The following is a 16,580-nucleotide window of genomic DNA, read 5'->3' as shown; positions in this document are numbered from 1 at the left end:
CTTATCAAACGCTGACATCACCTGAAATTCCTTTACATTGTCAACATCCCATCTGGCTCCGGGTGAAGATGAACTTCACATGTGCCCTAATGAAATGAACCGTGGAATGGTCTTTGAAGGGATCAAAGATTCTGCAGATAGCAGAGCATGGGTCAGATGAGCCTGAGTCAGGTTCATGCAGAAGAAAGGAGCAAGAAACCCCATCCAGCAGAGTGGATCCAACCAGCTGCCAATTTTCAAGGGTTGGATGTAAAATCTAAATGACGAGGATATCCAGCTAAGTGTAAAACTATCCTAGCTAGTCTGTCACATCAGGGCTCAAATCACATCAAGCATCTTCTGGAGGTCTTTCATTTAGTACATAATTTTAACTAGTTCCATGTTTGAAACTAACCCAAAGAAGCACTAGTTTCTTAATTCAGCCCAAGCGAATCATGAACTCCCTCCTCCTCGCTTCATGCTTGTGGGCCTGTCTTCCATATATGGATGCATCCACCTCTTCTCCCCTAACTCCACCACTGTTGCGGTTACATGAAGGTCTTAAAGAGTAAGTGTGGGAAAGCCCTCAGGCCAAAAACTCTAGATCGCAATCCATAAAGGAGTGAAATCAATTTTGAGGACTGAGGCTAGTATTTTGTAAAATTAATAAAATTGAGCATATCTCACACAAAAGAGCAAGTAGAGTACTGTTTTGTAAAACTCCTGTATCGTGTGTGCACATGTACACTGAGTCATACTATAAAGTGGATTTCTTATTGTGCATCAAGCTGGGGAAAAGACAGAGAAAAAAAATGTAGTACTTCCTAGAGAACATGCTTTCCTGGCTCTAGGAAAAGCTGACTGACAAAGCCCAATCAGAGGGTAGTACAGCTACCCCAAAGTTTCTGGAAATGTCCCAGAACCTTCAGGGAGCTCCTACTCTGCACAAACAACAAATGAGTCTTCCCTCTCAGTGGCCCACAGGACAGACGTGCTTCTTACCACCTGGAACGAGGAAGGATGCACAAAGAGAAAGGGCCATATAGTGTCATGCTGGGCAGTTTTCAATCAAGTAACTTCTGAGCAAGTTAGGTTCTTACCAACAGAAGGAACATGGCATATCAAACCTTTCCAGAGTGTGATTTAAAGCCCTATCACTTAAGACTTTCATCTATCCCTCCCTCCATCTTTCCTTTGGGTGGGAGCAGCACAAGGAAATCATGGCTCACGCAAGTGAGAAAAAAATGAAATTTGGATTATGTTTACAGCCAAGGGAATGAGGAAAGGAGACACGCTGAACAATCCTCTACTGGAAACATTGCTGAAGTGTTTTTAAACTGAAGATTATACCACCACTTAAGATATTTTTTCTCTACTATTTTGCCCAGCATATTACAAAACTGCATCTAGGACTGAAATAGCAGATTGCCTCAAGAGCAAATGACAATATTTGTACCAGAAATGTTGGCAACCAGTGGCACAGATGGGTTTCTGCACAGCAATCCTCAAATGGGGGCTCCAAGAATAACTCCACCTACTGCAACAGTGCTAAACTGCTGAATCCTAAGTCAGAAGGGCTCATTATCCCATATTTTCCCACCATCTCCTTCCCAAAGGCACATGTACCTGCCTAACCTCCTTTGCCTGGGAAAAGCTCAAAGCACAGAAGAAAAGGAGAGAGCAGACCAGCAGGAGAAGTTCACCAGGCATCAACAGTACTGGATGGTCAAATCCAGAGAAGCCAGTTACTGACAGGAATAGTTTATCTTCCCCTTCAAATCCAAAAAATAAATAAAAATAAAGATTTATCCAAGTTGCATCAGAAGATGCAGGGTTGGGTACCTTGGTCAAATAAAAAGTCATTTTTGTTAAAAGACGAACCCAAGAACCGAGGGAGAAACTGGTACCAACCATAATGATGACTAGGATGCTCCCAAAGGCTGTCACTCAACACCTACCGCACAGCTCACTAGAAAACAGCCACCTTTATTTTATTTTATTTTTTTAACAGCCACCTTTAAACAAAGGAGCTGGCACTTTCACATCTGCTCTTGCCCACTGACATGTGCCATTGTTACCCTGTTCCTTTGCAATTTCTACCAAATGGTCTAGAAAGGCCAATTAGAAAGAAGTCTTCACTTAGGGAGACATTAATTATGAAACCCATCCAATTTATTTTTTTTAAGTTTTTTTTTTTTTATTTATTTATGATAGTCACAGAGAGAGAGAGAGAAGCAGAGACATAGGCAGAGGGAGAAGCAGGCTCCATGCACCGGGAGCCCGATGTGGGATTCGATCTTGGGTCTCCAGGATCACGCCCTGAGCCAAAGGCAGGCGCCAAACCGCTGCGCCACCCAGGGATCCCGAAACCCATCCAATTTAAAGTGCTGTCTTGGGACGCCCAGGTGGCTCAGCAGTTGAGAGACTGCCTTTGGCTCAGGGCATGATCTGGGGGTCCTGGGATTGAGTCCCACGTCGGGCTCCTTACAGGGAGCCTGTTTTTCCCTCAGCCTGTGTCTCTGCCCCCTCTCTCTGTGTCTCTCGTGAATAATAAATAAAATCTTTTAGTAAATAAATAAATCGTTGTCTTAGGCATGCACAGTATCCTTTCCCTGCCTTTGAAAATGGCTAGGGGTTTAGTAATAGAAATTGGTCTCTGCCTCTGTGTAGACCACGGGGTCTTCCATAAAAAAAGAACCAATGCACAAACTGTTTCAGGATATAACAGTGCTCTCCAAACTACCTTCAAATTACATAAAGCAGAATACAGACAGAATACTGCATTTATGGCTCCATATGCCCATACCTCCTATGGTACACAGAAAGCCTGTAATCTCACAAATTTAATTCAATTAATAGAAAGTTAAGGGTTCAGGCAGAAAGAATTCCACATTTAAATAAAGATTAATTTAACCCTAAAGAAACTGAGAAAGGAAGATTAAGGTAGGCTAACCTCCCACATTTCCTCTCCGACTGATCAGTATATTCCTAGGACAGGCTCTGGCTATAATTTCTTGAACTATATTTCTCACAAGGTCAGGTGAATCTGGAAAACAGAGCTCTACTTTCATTACCACGCCCGATTCACCTGAATCTGAATAAGGCAAGTGAAAACAAGTGAAACTAAATTCCCTGCCAACCTTTCAGTTTCCACTGAGTTAGCTAATGAAAATGAGGGTGAAGGAAAGGAAAAAGGAAAAAGGAAAAAGGAAAGGAAAGGAAGAAAATGAGGGTGTTAAACCCTCCACAATCGCCAAACAAATGTTCCCAGAATCCCAAAGTCCCTACCAAAAAAAAAAAAAAAAAAACCATTAGGCTTCGGAATATATCTTCATTCTTTTATTTGAATGAGTGTGTAAGACTGGGGTTAAGGGCAGGATTTACTCTAAGCCAAAAAGTCACTCTAAAGAAGATCCCACTAAAAAAGGACTAGGAAACAGTATGATTTCCCCTTTGTCCATCTAATCTCCTCAAGCACTACTGGTAGAAGGTACCAGCCTCAGCAGGGCAGTCTTCAACCAAATTTTCTCTAGAGATTTCAGAACGAGCAGCTATGGAAGAAGCTTCCTTGGTAGAAAACAGGGTAGGGGGCAGCCCCAGTGGCGCAGCGGTTTAGCGCCGCCTGCAGCCCAGGGCGTGATCCTGGAGACCCTGGATCGAGTCCCACGTCAGGCTCTCTGTATGATGCCTGCTTCTCCCTCTGCCTGTGTCTCTGCCTCTCTCTCTGTCTCTATGAATAAATAAATAAAATCTTTAAAAAAAAAAAGAAAAGAAAAGAAAACAGGGTAGGTCCCTCACACTCAACATAAACAGAGTCAACAAGAAGATGGTGACTTAGAAGTGCCACTGATGCACACTGTCTATAAAACAGTCCAGGTAGATCATCAAGCAATGACTGCAAGAGTGTTCAACATTAAAAGAAACCTTATACACTTCCAACTATTCTCATGAACAATTCAATCCACCAATTCTCAGAGATTGGTATGAAATTCACATTTTCTCCCCAATCAAGGCCTTTCCTCACTAATGACATGGAATTTTCAAAGGAAAAAAAGAGAAAGAAAAAGAAAAACTCACATAAACACAGCATTATTTTTAGAAACAACTTTCATTTCCATTTCAATTTACTAAAATTCGAAACTTGCTAATAATAGAACTAGTATTTGTCACTCAAACCGGAAGTTACTGCAAAATACAATATAGTTATTTCACAGCAAATTCAAGGATCTGTGTTGTAAAATATTTGGTCTTTGTTACTCTTTCAGCATTCAATTTGTAAAAAGGAAACATGTTCTGGTTTGGTTAATTAACCACTAACATAAGTCAAATAATGAATGCTGCTGCCTCCTATATAAAGCAGAATAGCTTAACAGAATCCTTTGAGTTTATTCGTTTCAGAACACATTTCAAAGCCACCCCAGTAACTGTCTAGAAGTTCAGAAGGGGAAATGTGCTTCTGAATGTCAATAGCAGGAGAGTCTTGGGGGGGGGGGGGGCGGCCATTGTTCCCATGTGCTGGGAGCTCAGCTGTTTGGAACTGGCAGGAGGCCATACAGGAAGAGTTGTCAGACTTCCGGGGCTGGTCACTAGAGCATGACTGCACAAGGCCCAAAGCAGCAGGTGTTTGAGGGGTGCTTGGAAATGGCAACATGAAGACCTAAGTACTAGGAATCTGAAGAGCTACAAAAGTCTTACTCTCTTGCCATAATTTGCAATCAAGAAGTTTTAGCAGAAGTCTGCAATTTTGTCCTATGGCAACTTCTCTCTATCTCCCGGAGTGTTTGTGGCCCTTATCCAACTCTTCCCAGTAACAGCAGTATCATCTTACAACCCCTAAGGCATGCCTGAAAACACAACAGAGTGATTCAAAACCCATCATTTTGGTCCAAGAATGACTATTCCAGCACACTGACAAAAAGAAACCCACTTAGATAAACAAAAAACCTATTTTCCGCAAAACAAGGAATTGGATTAGGCTAGTAACATCTAACAACATCTAAGCCAAATGATGCAAACAGAACACCATGAGAGGAATTTACACCATGACTTAAATGCCACAAACAGGGAAATCCTCTCCTTACTGAGACTCTTGGGTCCCTTCTTACATAATGACTCCTGGCAGTTACTGTTCCTAAAATAGCTTTCTTTCCAAAATGCCCATTATCCAAAGGCTCACTCCTTCTAGAGTTTGACTCAGGTTTTAGAGAAGTGTTCATCTGTTGAGGCTGCAGAATGAAAACAGAGAATGCCTACACCTTGCTTTCAAGGCACACAGTTGGGAAGAAGCACCACAGGTAGGAGAGCCTACTGAGCTGGTAGCTAAGAAATCCTGCTCCGCCTGGTGTCACTAACCAGCCTGGCAACCTTGAGCATAGCCTCAGTTTCCCTCGAGGAAATGGATGGCCTCCAAAGACACTTCAACTCTTGTAAAAGTCTGTGAATCTAAAAAAGCAGGACCCACTTTAGTAATCCCACCCAATCTGAGGAAACAGAAGAAGGGACCTAAGAATACCCTACAGGATAGATAGGAACTATTCCCAGTGGTAGCCCAGTAAGAGCTGAAATGTGTCCACTCAAATCCAGAACGAGTGACCTCTAAAGATGAACCAAACATAGCACAAACCCAGAAAATGCAACAGATAAAAGTTAGCTTTCCATCTCCACAGCATAGGTCATCCAGCAGTCTCAAAGTCCAGAATGTGCTACGATGGCTCAGACTTGCTGGGAGTAGAAATGCGACGAGGAAGTGGAGATACACTGAAATGCCATCCCAGTTTAAGCAACATACCCAGGACCTGTACTGACACCTTCTGTGCAGCCTTTTTCAAGAAAATCAAATTGCTCGGGGAAGGGGTTGGACTTAATTTAACTAAACGTTTCACCAGGCACATGACAATTTTTCATTTAACATTTCACTTTATATAGTGGCCAACAAAATCCTCTTCTACCTAATGTCTATGATTCTCTTCCTTTCATTACTTTCTGATTTTTAAGGTGGTAGTAGTAGTAGGTATTGCAAACCACATGATGCATAGGTTCTTGCAACACCTCTGGAGGTATGTAACATGACTGATGGCTGTAGGATGAGTGGAGGCCAAGAAGACTAGCAGTCTCAAGCAGAAAGGACAAGAAGTTCACCAAAGTTCAACATTTCTGCTCTGTAAACAAAGTAAGAAATAAAGAGGCCCTTCTGCCAACCAGTAAGGAGGAAGGGCAAGCCCTGAGAAATCCAAGAAGGAGCGCACAATTGGGAAGAGGGGAAGATGGTACCTTGCTACTGAAAGATGGCAGTGATATAAGATGTTTCCTAGTGGCTCCCACCTTCCAGACACACGTAGCACCATAACTAGGTCCAGGCATGGTCTAGATAGCAACTCCTGAAGAAGGCAAGCCCCACAAAAGGAAAAAACCATCACTGGCTAGGAGCTTCAGTCAAACTGGGCAATTCTGGGCAACTGAAGTTCCTGAGACTGCCAGGAGCAGAGGGAATAACTAGTAAATTAGTGTGCAAGGCATCCAAGGCCCAGAACAGGAAGTCCAGTGCCTTTCTTTTCCCAGCAGGCCAACCAGGTGCTGGAAAGGAAAGAAATTAGAGTGGAAGCTGACAGAGGAAACCCCCAATGGGCCTATGAAGAGAGAGAGTGTAAAACCATTAAAGGCCAGTCACTTTGTAAATTTACCACTATTCTTTTTGCCAACCCTTATTTTCTTGTGAAGTATGCAACATTTGATTGGAAAACTGGATGAAAAAGTCAGGAAATAGTTTCATTTCCCTCCTTAGGGAGCAGAATAAATGTAGCTCTCAAGGCCAACCTGAAGAGATACAGAGTCACTACTAAGAGACACCACTGTCCACATTGGACAGCATCTATGAGGCCCAAAGGATCTCCTCCTGATAGTCAAGCCCTGTGTCATCTCCTCCCCTCCAGGCACTCACCTTAGTTAGACCCTGGATTCCTGACCCCACAAAAACTGAAATAATGACTCTGTGTTATTTTAAACTGCTAAGTTTCAGAATATGTTGTTTTTCAGCAACTGATAGCAAAAATACTCCATTTCACTGAAACTTTCAATACAAAATTCTAAACAACTGAAATTAGTACAAAGCAGTGACTCTTCTCAACTTTGGGCTCAAAGACTTTATCAGGACACAGAATCCTAACAGAATGACATATGGTAATCGAGAGAGATACAGTATGTTCTTTTATTTGTGATGAGGCACCTGAGTAGTGCAGTCAGTTAAGCAACTGACTCTTGGTTTCGGTTTAGGTCACGATCTCAGGGTCATGGGATCAAACCCCGCATCAGGCACTGCACTCAATGTGGAGTCGGCTTAAGATTCTCTCCCCCTCCCCGCCCTTCTGCACTGCTCTCTTGCTCTCTAATAAATGAATTTTTTTAATGTGTATTTATTTGTCAGGATAAAATGTATGTATATGGTGCAAAATTTGAAAGATTCAAATGAAGACCTCTCCATTTCAGGTGTCTGCATAAATGCACCTCAAAAAAGCTACCCTCAAATCCTGGGTTCCCCTCCCCCCCCAATTCCACTCTCATTGCTTAACTTTTTTTTAGTAGGCCATGCCCACCTGGGGCTTGAACTCACAATTCTGAAATCAAGATCTGAGATGAAATCAAGAGTCAGACACTTAACCAACTGAGCCACCCACATGCCTCACTTTATTAATTTTTTCCAAAGCACTCGTCATCATAACATACTTCACATTATACTTATCTAATCATTATCTAGCTCTCCTGCTAGTACTGTGAACTCCACATGGGTACAAATTTTACTGTTGTTTACTGGTGGGTCTCCAGCTCCCCAAGCCTACGTATTAGATATTTAGTACACAGTGACTCCATGGGTAATAAGGAGATGAGGTAAGAAAAGTCTCTGCATATTCTCGACATGGTCACTGATGTGGGAATTCATATCTGATACTAAATTTAAAGCACTTTTCATCCTAGATGTGTTACTTTTTATCTCTTTGAGAGCTCCAAAAGAAACTGGACTTTTCTACAGAAACATTGAACCCTGCCCTGGTGTATCTCAGAGTGAAACATCTAATAATGAAGGCCTTTTCATTCAATGACTTTTTGAAATACTACTTTTGATAAGAGGTTCCAATGCATATTTTACTGTAAGTCAAAGTCATTACAGATATTCTGAAGTGTGGCTACATCATATTTCCAATCATTTTATTATTTAAGTCTTCTTTGGGGGAAAAAATTTAAAATTTCAGGTAACAGGAGAGGCTCCCATGCTTGCTTCAGCAGCACATGTACCAATATTGGAATGATACAGAGAAGATTAGCATAGCCCTTGTGCAAGGATGACACATAAATTCGTGAAGTGTTTCTTATTTGGGAGAAGGTACAATTTATAGTAAATTAAATGCACAGATCTTAAGAGACAGTTGAATCTGGCAATTGCATACCCTGTGGAACCACTAGCCTAATCAAGAAGAGTACACTTCTATCACCCCTGAGAATTTCCTTGTGTTCTTTCCCAGTTGATCCAGCATTCTGCCAATTCCCCTTCCTCCGAAAGTGGCAGCCTCTATTATGATTTTTATTCATCACAGCTTATTTTTATGGTTCTAAAACTGCACATAAAAGTTCATATAGTTTAAAAACAAAAAACAAGGCTGCACATAAATGGTCAAATTAAAAAAAAAAAAAAAAACCACCACACACACACAAGGCTCACAACACGAAAACAAAATAAAAAACCCATGAGACTGCATACCACCGTGGTATGGCTGGTATTACTCGATCTCTCATTCTTCATACCATCCCCACGAGCTGCTGGTTGTATATCATCTCCTGGGGAACACACATAACTTAAAAACTATAGCGAGGATGACTCAATTCTTGGTTGCTATAGGTCAATAAAGAAGTTAAATTTTTGCAAGTAGATTAAATGAAATAAATCATTAGGCTTGCTAAATGCTCACAGGCTGACATCTCATCCAACAATAAATACTACATGTGACTTACTCTTCCAACCTGGGGACACCATAATGTGCACTGCCCATCTCATTTAAACCTCATGCTACTCTCACCTCCTCCTCCAACAGCTTTCAGATGATTCAACACTACACAAATTAATTTGAGAACCTGCGTACCTGGTCCTCCATGGGAAAAAAAAAAAAAAAAAAACTTATCAAAACTTGGGAGACAGAGAAAGTTGCTTCCTGCCTGCAATTTGCTTAGTGAATCAGGCCTACAGTAGCTTCGGGGAGTTACCTCAAATTTTGAAAAGCAACAGACCAAGCCATATTTCAAAGATCCAGAACAAAGAACATTCGCTTTTTGAACAGCAATGCTAGAAAGGCAGAAGAAAGGCTGATGGACGGATGCCTGGTTTCTATATCAGGAACATTTTCTGCATAGCTCCAATTCAAGGACTAGAACAGGAACATCAGGTGAGCTGTGCCTTGGATGTGAGCTCGCAAAGGACTACCACTCTGTCTTACCCTTACGTGTCCTTGTGCAGGGCTCAGTGGAATCAGGCAACCAGAGTTTTCATCACCAGAAAGAATCTACCAGTTACTCTCTCTCGTTTTCCAGTTCCAATAACCCCAATTCCCATTTTCCAGTCCCTTTTTTTCCCAGTCCTTTTTATGACTTTACAGTGATGGTGCACCCCTACTGTCCTGCTATGAAATATTAAAGAAGTATATAGGGGGCATTTCTGGGTCTCACATTATTAAACATAATTAAAAGGTACGTAGCTTACAATATTACCAATCTAATAAGCAATAATTTCACAGCCTACACAATAATTATGTATATAAAACTGAACACTGCTAAAGTATCAACTATGCTTCAAAAATAGAAGCAAGTATTTTGATTAAGACTATTTAAAATCTAAGATTCAAGGAGGAGGAGTATAGAATCTCAAATCACACATATAATACAGTAATTAGAAACAGTTCACTTCCAGGGCCTTAAGTGGCAGTTTACAATCATTCCAAGATGTTACTGTTTTCTCCTTATGTAAGGTTTAAAAAGCTTAGCAGGATAATTACACATGTTGTAAAGAAAAGCTTTACCACTGTATAGTGAGCTTTTAAAATATTTTAAGTTTGGGGCACCTGGGTGGCTCAATCGGTTAAGCGTCCAACTTTTGATTTTGGCTCAGGTCATGATCCCAGGGTCTTTGGATCTAGTCCCACATCAGGCTCTGTGCTGGGCATGGAGCTTGCTTAAGATTCTCTTTCTTCCTCTTTCTTGTGCCCCTTCATCTCTATATTCCAAGTTCAAATTTGAACTCTGATAATAAGTAATACAAACTACTGAATATTCCAACCTATGAGCTCGTTCTATTTATACCACAAGTAAAGAAAAGAAGAAAAGGGAAATATTAGGGGTTTGTTTTATTTGTTATTTGCTATTTTTTTCTCCAAATTTGTTATATACAGAATCCTCTGGCTTCCAGTAAAATCTACCGCAATATAACAAAAATTCAGGCTTTTAGATCTTTCTGACATCCTTCTTTGCTCCTCAAGCGAAACTCAACTACTGGCTCTGAGATCATTTACATTTACTTAGACATTTTAAGCTGCCCTGTCACCATTATAGAGCACTACCTAATGAGGTTCCCTTAGAGACAGAGCTGGCTTGACAACAATCCACAGTTAATACTAAAATGATCCAAGAATTCCTACTTTCTCTGAATTTGAAAAACATAGCCCTCCTCCCCTAAAAATAGGAGGGGGAAAGGTCAATTATTTCACTCAGAAGCACTTCCAAGAGAACTATGCAATCATCAAGTGGTGACTTAATATAAATTCAAATAAAATCCCAAGTTCAACTCTTGAGTTCTTGAACATGCAATCTCCCTCCTCCTTGATAGTGCATAAAACCACACACTGATCACTTCTATACTATTCTGGAATTTAAGGATGTCTGTGAGGGAATGTGAAGCCTATAGCAGAAGGGAGGGCAGCAGGGGTAGAGAAGGAAGAAAAGAGAAGAAAGAAGTGATGTCAGAAGCATAGGCAGAAGTAGCAACAGGTCATGAAGAGCTTGGCTGGAGAAGGTAAAAATGGACTTGTGAGGCTCTCCAGGGTGTAGGGATCTAACACTCTCATTTTGGAGGTGAGAAAACTGAGGCCATGGTCACAAAGCCAGTAAATGACAGGAGTCAGGCCCAGGTCACCTGCTGAGGTCAGGATGCATCGATAATAAATGAAGAGTTAGAGCACCTTTTTATGTACCTCACATTCCCCTCTAAGGAAGAGTACAAGATGGAGGCAGGAAAATAGGTGTGCAACTGCAGAAGGAGCCATCTGGATCATAACAACTGGTTAATGGGTTTCTATCTTCAGTGGGATCCACATGAGGTACTATGTTTGTAATGTGGTTGAGATTTGTATACTTGAGGCCAAGATTAACTCCTCTCCCCAAACACCCTACTGGCTTTGCATTACAGAGTACAAAGACAGTATAGAAAAACTGACATGGATTAAAAGGCTTAATAAATAAGTCAGACTTCGCTAGAAATGGCAAGATACCCCTTGATGCTAAACAACCAAATGACATTTCTATTCTTTAGGGCCTGGTTCTTTTCTTTTCTCTTTTCTTTTCTTTCTTTTTTTTTTCTTTTTTTGGGGGGGCCTGGTTCTAAACTATGAGATTTTATCCTTAAAATGAGCTTTATAGAGAATAAAAAAGCTTCTGTTCAATAACCTTAACCATTAACTTGGAGGGGATTAAGTACCATAAAAACCAGTGCTTCTCATACCTGAACATGCATAGGAATTACCTAAGATCTTGTCAAAATGCAGATTACAATTCAGTATGCCTGGGATCAAGCCTGAGATTCTAACAAGCTCCCCAGTGATGCTGATGCCATCAACCCAACCCATGGACCATACTTTCAGTAGCAAGGCCAAAAAAAACATGAGATATGAAAGTCACATTTCAAGGTATGTTTATTTCACAACTTGGTCTGCTAGCCACAAAATGGTGACATTTGAGTCTTTCCCCTGGTGACTGACAGGCACTGTAGAAACATCAACATAATTTGAGGTGGGGGAACAAGTTTAAGTCCAATTAAGTATAAAAGCATTGTGATTATTTAATACAACAGAATTTGTTCTGGGCTCAGGGAGAATAACACAGTCTCTGTGTTTTGTCATACAACAAAGGGACAGTAAAGGTTGATAGTTATGGAATCTGATTTAAGTCCTCTTGAGTGGCCAAATGGACCCATTGTTCATTTGCATGAAAGCTCATCTTTCCTTACATGAAAAGGAAATTAACGCCCATTTGCTCTCAAATGGGCACTGTGTTGTTTTCCAGGAGTCCTGAAGCTTTCATTCTGACAGCCCACCGGAAAGCCTGGGGCCAAGACAATGGAACTAGATTGTTCTAATCCAGGCACAAAACTAGTAGCAGTATTACCATTTCTGTCCATGGTCTCACGTGCCTCAGTGAAAATGTAAGCCTTCTGAAGACCAAAAATCTTTGTGGGCACTCAAAATCTTTGTGGGCACTCCATGTTTGAGGAATAAAATTTTTAAGCCCTAGACTTAGGAAGCAATGTGGCTTTCTTTTCTTTTTCTTTTTTTTTAAAGATTTTATTTATTCAGGAGAGACACAGAAAGAGAGGCAGAAACACAGGTAGAGGGAGAAGCAGGCTCCCCACATGGAGCCCAATGCAGGACTCCATCCCAGGACCCCAGGATCACGACCCAAGTCAAAGACAGTCACTACACTGAGCCATCCAGGCACCCCCCGCAATGTGGCTTTCTTTAGAGATCTTCACTCAAATGCCTGCCAGTTACTAGTTATATGATCTTTTTTTTTTTAGTTATATGATCTTAAGCAAACTACTTAACCTTTGTTTCCTCCACTGTAAAATGAGGACAACAGTCACCTAAGGTTCCAGTAAGATCACGTACTTTGAGTTCCTAGCAGCTTAGCTGCTGGCCCTGTGAGGTTCAAGGGCAGGATTATCACTGTTAAGTGTTAGGACCCCCTTCTCCAATGGAGCCAACCAATCCCAATTTGCCTGGTGCTAAATACACACATCACTGGTAGACTCTGTTCTCAGCCAGTTTACATTCCAAGCCAGCAACACATGTAAGTCATACCCACTTTTTTTTTTTAATTTTTATTTTTATTTTATTTATTTTTTATTTATTTATGATAGTCGCAGAGAGAGAGGCACAGAGACACAGGCAAGGGGAGAAGCAGGCTCCATGCACCGGGAGCCCGATGTGGGATTCGATCCCGGGTCTCTAGGATCGCGCCCTGGGCCAAAGGCAGGCGCCAAACCACTGCGCCACCCAGGGATCCCACATACCCACTTTTTAAACATCACATAATTCTTGATTTCTAGGTAATCATCTAAGCACTATGGTATTCCAAAAGAAAGTCTGCAGTATGCATAACCATTCTCTTCACTGTCCCCAATGTCATCTCATCACTAATCGTTCCCTGTCTTCCCTCATTGTCACCTTCATTCTGTCTAAAGACACCATAGCATCCCAAAGTACTCCATACTTCCCCCAGCACAGTGTATGCAGGAATGGACTGCCTTATTTCTGCCAATTTAGTACTGATCACGTGGAAAGTACTATTTATGCAAAGCAAAACCCTGGAAGGCCATTATTTATGAATGTGTATGTGATTAATACTTACTTGAAGGTCCATAGTCTTCCATATATATTATCTCAATCAATCCCAACAATAATCCTGCAAAGTATTTAGGACCACTATACTTTTTAAATTACAGATAAAATCTCAGAGAGTTTGATGAGACAAGTTCATGGCCACCCAGTCTTTCTGTATGTTCTCTTAGTCTCAAAGACAGAGATCTCCTCAGTAAGAAGGTAGTAGGGAGGTGAATCATCATTATTATTGGAACCATCTGCATAATTCAATTATGTACCATTCTGACAGAGACCACTGGAGCCCACTTCTGTCAGTGTGAGCTGCACCCCTCTAAGTTATCAGGGTCTGTAAACCAGAGCCTACCCTCTGGAGGCCTTCACCATAGCTTAAACAAGGTCTCCTGTGTCAGAATGTAAATGGCAACACTGCATCAACGCTGAAGCCAAAAACTCTGCGTTTTCCCCTAGGTAATGCGTCCTGCCCTAGAAAGAACCTTGAGTTTGCATTAGTCCCTTCTGCCAATTCAGAGCTGAAAAGAAACAGCCAGCCTAGGAGCACTGACATGTATCCTGAGGATCACGGAGGACCCTGTTCAACAGTGTGAAAGCTCCTCTCTCTCCTCCTCCTCCTCCCATCCCCTCTGCCCACACACCCTCCTTGTGCTGAAAGGGCCTTTTCAAAGATATTAGAGGTGTGCTACAAAATCTTCATTAAATAATTTAATAATGTGTGCGGCTGGTACTTCAGTCCCAAACAGAAAGGAATGTGCCCAGGAGCCAGCAGGCAGAGCTGTGGCTGTTCTTCCTGTTAGCCTTTAACAGCAAGCGGCTAACAGTGGGCTGGCGGGCACTGCTCCGGGGACAAGTCTTCTGACAGCACTGCTTTCTCAACATCAAAGGGTTGGATCTCATTTCCAATTTGTAACTTGGATTTGCCTCAGTTTCAAATCATAGTCTGACAGATGTTAAAGTCTGACAGGGTATAAAATCATCTTCTCTTGAGTCGAGAATATGACAAGCAAGAGGAACAACAGAGGTCCCAGTTCAGAGAAGGGGAATGGAAATCTACCCGCAGTAAGTAGGAGAACATGAAGTAGTCAATTTGGCTCTTTAAATAACCACCGCACAGTGGTGGTTATTTTGTCAAGTATTGTTCACAGAATATGGTGACAAATGGGGAAGGACTGTGTCTTGCCAGTGGTATTTAGTTTAGTTTTTCTGGTTTTATATTTTACTTTATTTTTTAAGGAGGGGCAGTCACAAATGATTCTGAGTTATTTTTTAAGTTCTTCCCTTAAAAATTCTGACTGAAGGCAGCCCTGGTGGCGCTGCGGTTTAGCGCTGCCTGCGGCCCGGGGTGTGATCCTGGAGACCTGGGATCGAGTCCCACGTCGGGCTCCCTGCATGGAGCCTGCTTCTCCCTCCGCCTGTGTCTCTGCCTCTCTCTGTCTCTCTCTGTGTTGCACATGAAAAAATAAATAAAATCTTTAAAAGAAAAAAAATTCTGACTGAATTCATGACCATTCTGATTGATACAATATTACTTTCAAGAGGGAACAAAAACAAATTAATGAAATAAACTAGTCTGACCCACTGGCATGAAAAAATAAATCACATAACACTAAACATTTAAAAGAAAAGACCAAGTGCTTTCTTGAATGGATTCTTTCAGGAACATTCATACAAATATGGCTCACAGTTGATACCCACCAAAATTGGTGGAGTGGTTTTTACGAGTTAAGTTGTTCTTGCTTTGCCCTCCATAATGTCATTAATTCTGTGCTACTCAAAGTGTGGTTCAGGGACCCACAGCGGCACTTGAAAGCCCATTACAAATGCAGGAGCTCAGGCTTCACCCCAGACCTAGGGACTCAGAACTTACATTTGTAAAAGATCCCCAGGTTATTCATACACACTTTAAAGTTTGCTAACCACAATCTTGCCAGGCATTTATTATTTAAAAATCATTTAAGTCCATTTTAACAGCTCACTAAGGAAGCCTTCCCTAGACTGAAAGGTAATATGCCTTCCTCTAAATCTCATTTATGGATGCTTCCCTAGTAACGAGAATACTCAGGGAAATAAGTCCAAAGTTAATTAAGCGTGTGTAAAATACTTTTAAAATAAACTCAAAATTCTTCTTTGATATGTACAATGCGGGGAGAGGCATTAAAAATTATTACAAGCTTTCCACAACACACATTTGCCACTATTTTTACTATCAAGTGTACACTAAAAAATAAAAGTAGGTATCGACATTCAATCAATGATACCAACTGGCAATAAACATGGCAATAAAAGATTCAAGTGAAAAATACCAAAAAAAAAAAAAAGTCTCCAAGGTCAAAGTATTTGCAAAATTAGTCTTGTTGGGGAAAATCTGCTCCACAATTCAGAAGAAGACAACTGTCCAACTTGCAGCATGAGGATTTTTCACCGTGTGCTTGGCATTTTAAACACATTATCGAATTTAAGCCTATCTAGCCTTAGAAAGTGGGCACTGTTTTAGTCTATGTTTTACTGAAGTTTAATTTTTATCAAGCCAAGGGTGGATGTCTGCTGTGTAAGGCTATATGAATTTTTGTATGTTTTCCCCCATACAACCACCACCCGTTGAATCATTTCCAGAATCCCAGTAGGAGGTTTTCTTATTCCCACCCAGTCAGCAGCTCCTTCCCCACGGGTAACCACTATACCAACTTCTACCACATATGCTAGTTTTTAAGATTTTTTCTAAAGATTTTATTTATTTATTCATGAGAGACACAGAGGCAGAGACACAGGTAGAGGGAGAAGCAGGATCCTTGCAGGCAGCCCAATGTGGGACTTGATCCCAGGACTCTGGGATCACGACCTGAGCTAAAGGCAGAAACTCAACCACTGAGCCACCCAAAGTGTCCCCACGTACACTAGTTTTGCTTGTTTACTGAAATTCATACAAATGGGATTATGCAGAATGTACCATTTCGAGCG

General features: G+C 41.3%; 1 protein-coding gene and 1 non-coding gene across 2 annotated transcripts in view; one reads left to right on the top strand and one right to left on the bottom strand.

The window, feature by feature from the left end:
• FOXO1 (forkhead box O1) overlaps positions 1 to 16,580 on the bottom strand; it is a 104,699-nt gene that overhangs the window by 27,399 nt on the left and 60,720 nt on the right. The window lies entirely within an intron of this gene.
• On the top strand, positions 8,245 to 8,347 carry LOC112670241 (U6 spliceosomal RNA). The gene has a single exon (XR_003142824.1). It is a non-coding gene; the product is annotated as a U6 spliceosomal RNA (small nuclear RNA).

The sequence above is a fragment of the Canis lupus genome, chromosome 25, assembly GCF_003254725.2.
Source record: "Canis lupus dingo isolate Sandy chromosome 25, ASM325472v2, whole genome shotgun sequence".
NCBI classification, from domain to species: Eukaryota; Metazoa; Chordata; class Mammalia; order Carnivora; family Canidae; genus Canis; species Canis lupus.
This window is presented reverse-complemented; position numbering and strand designations above follow the sequence as displayed.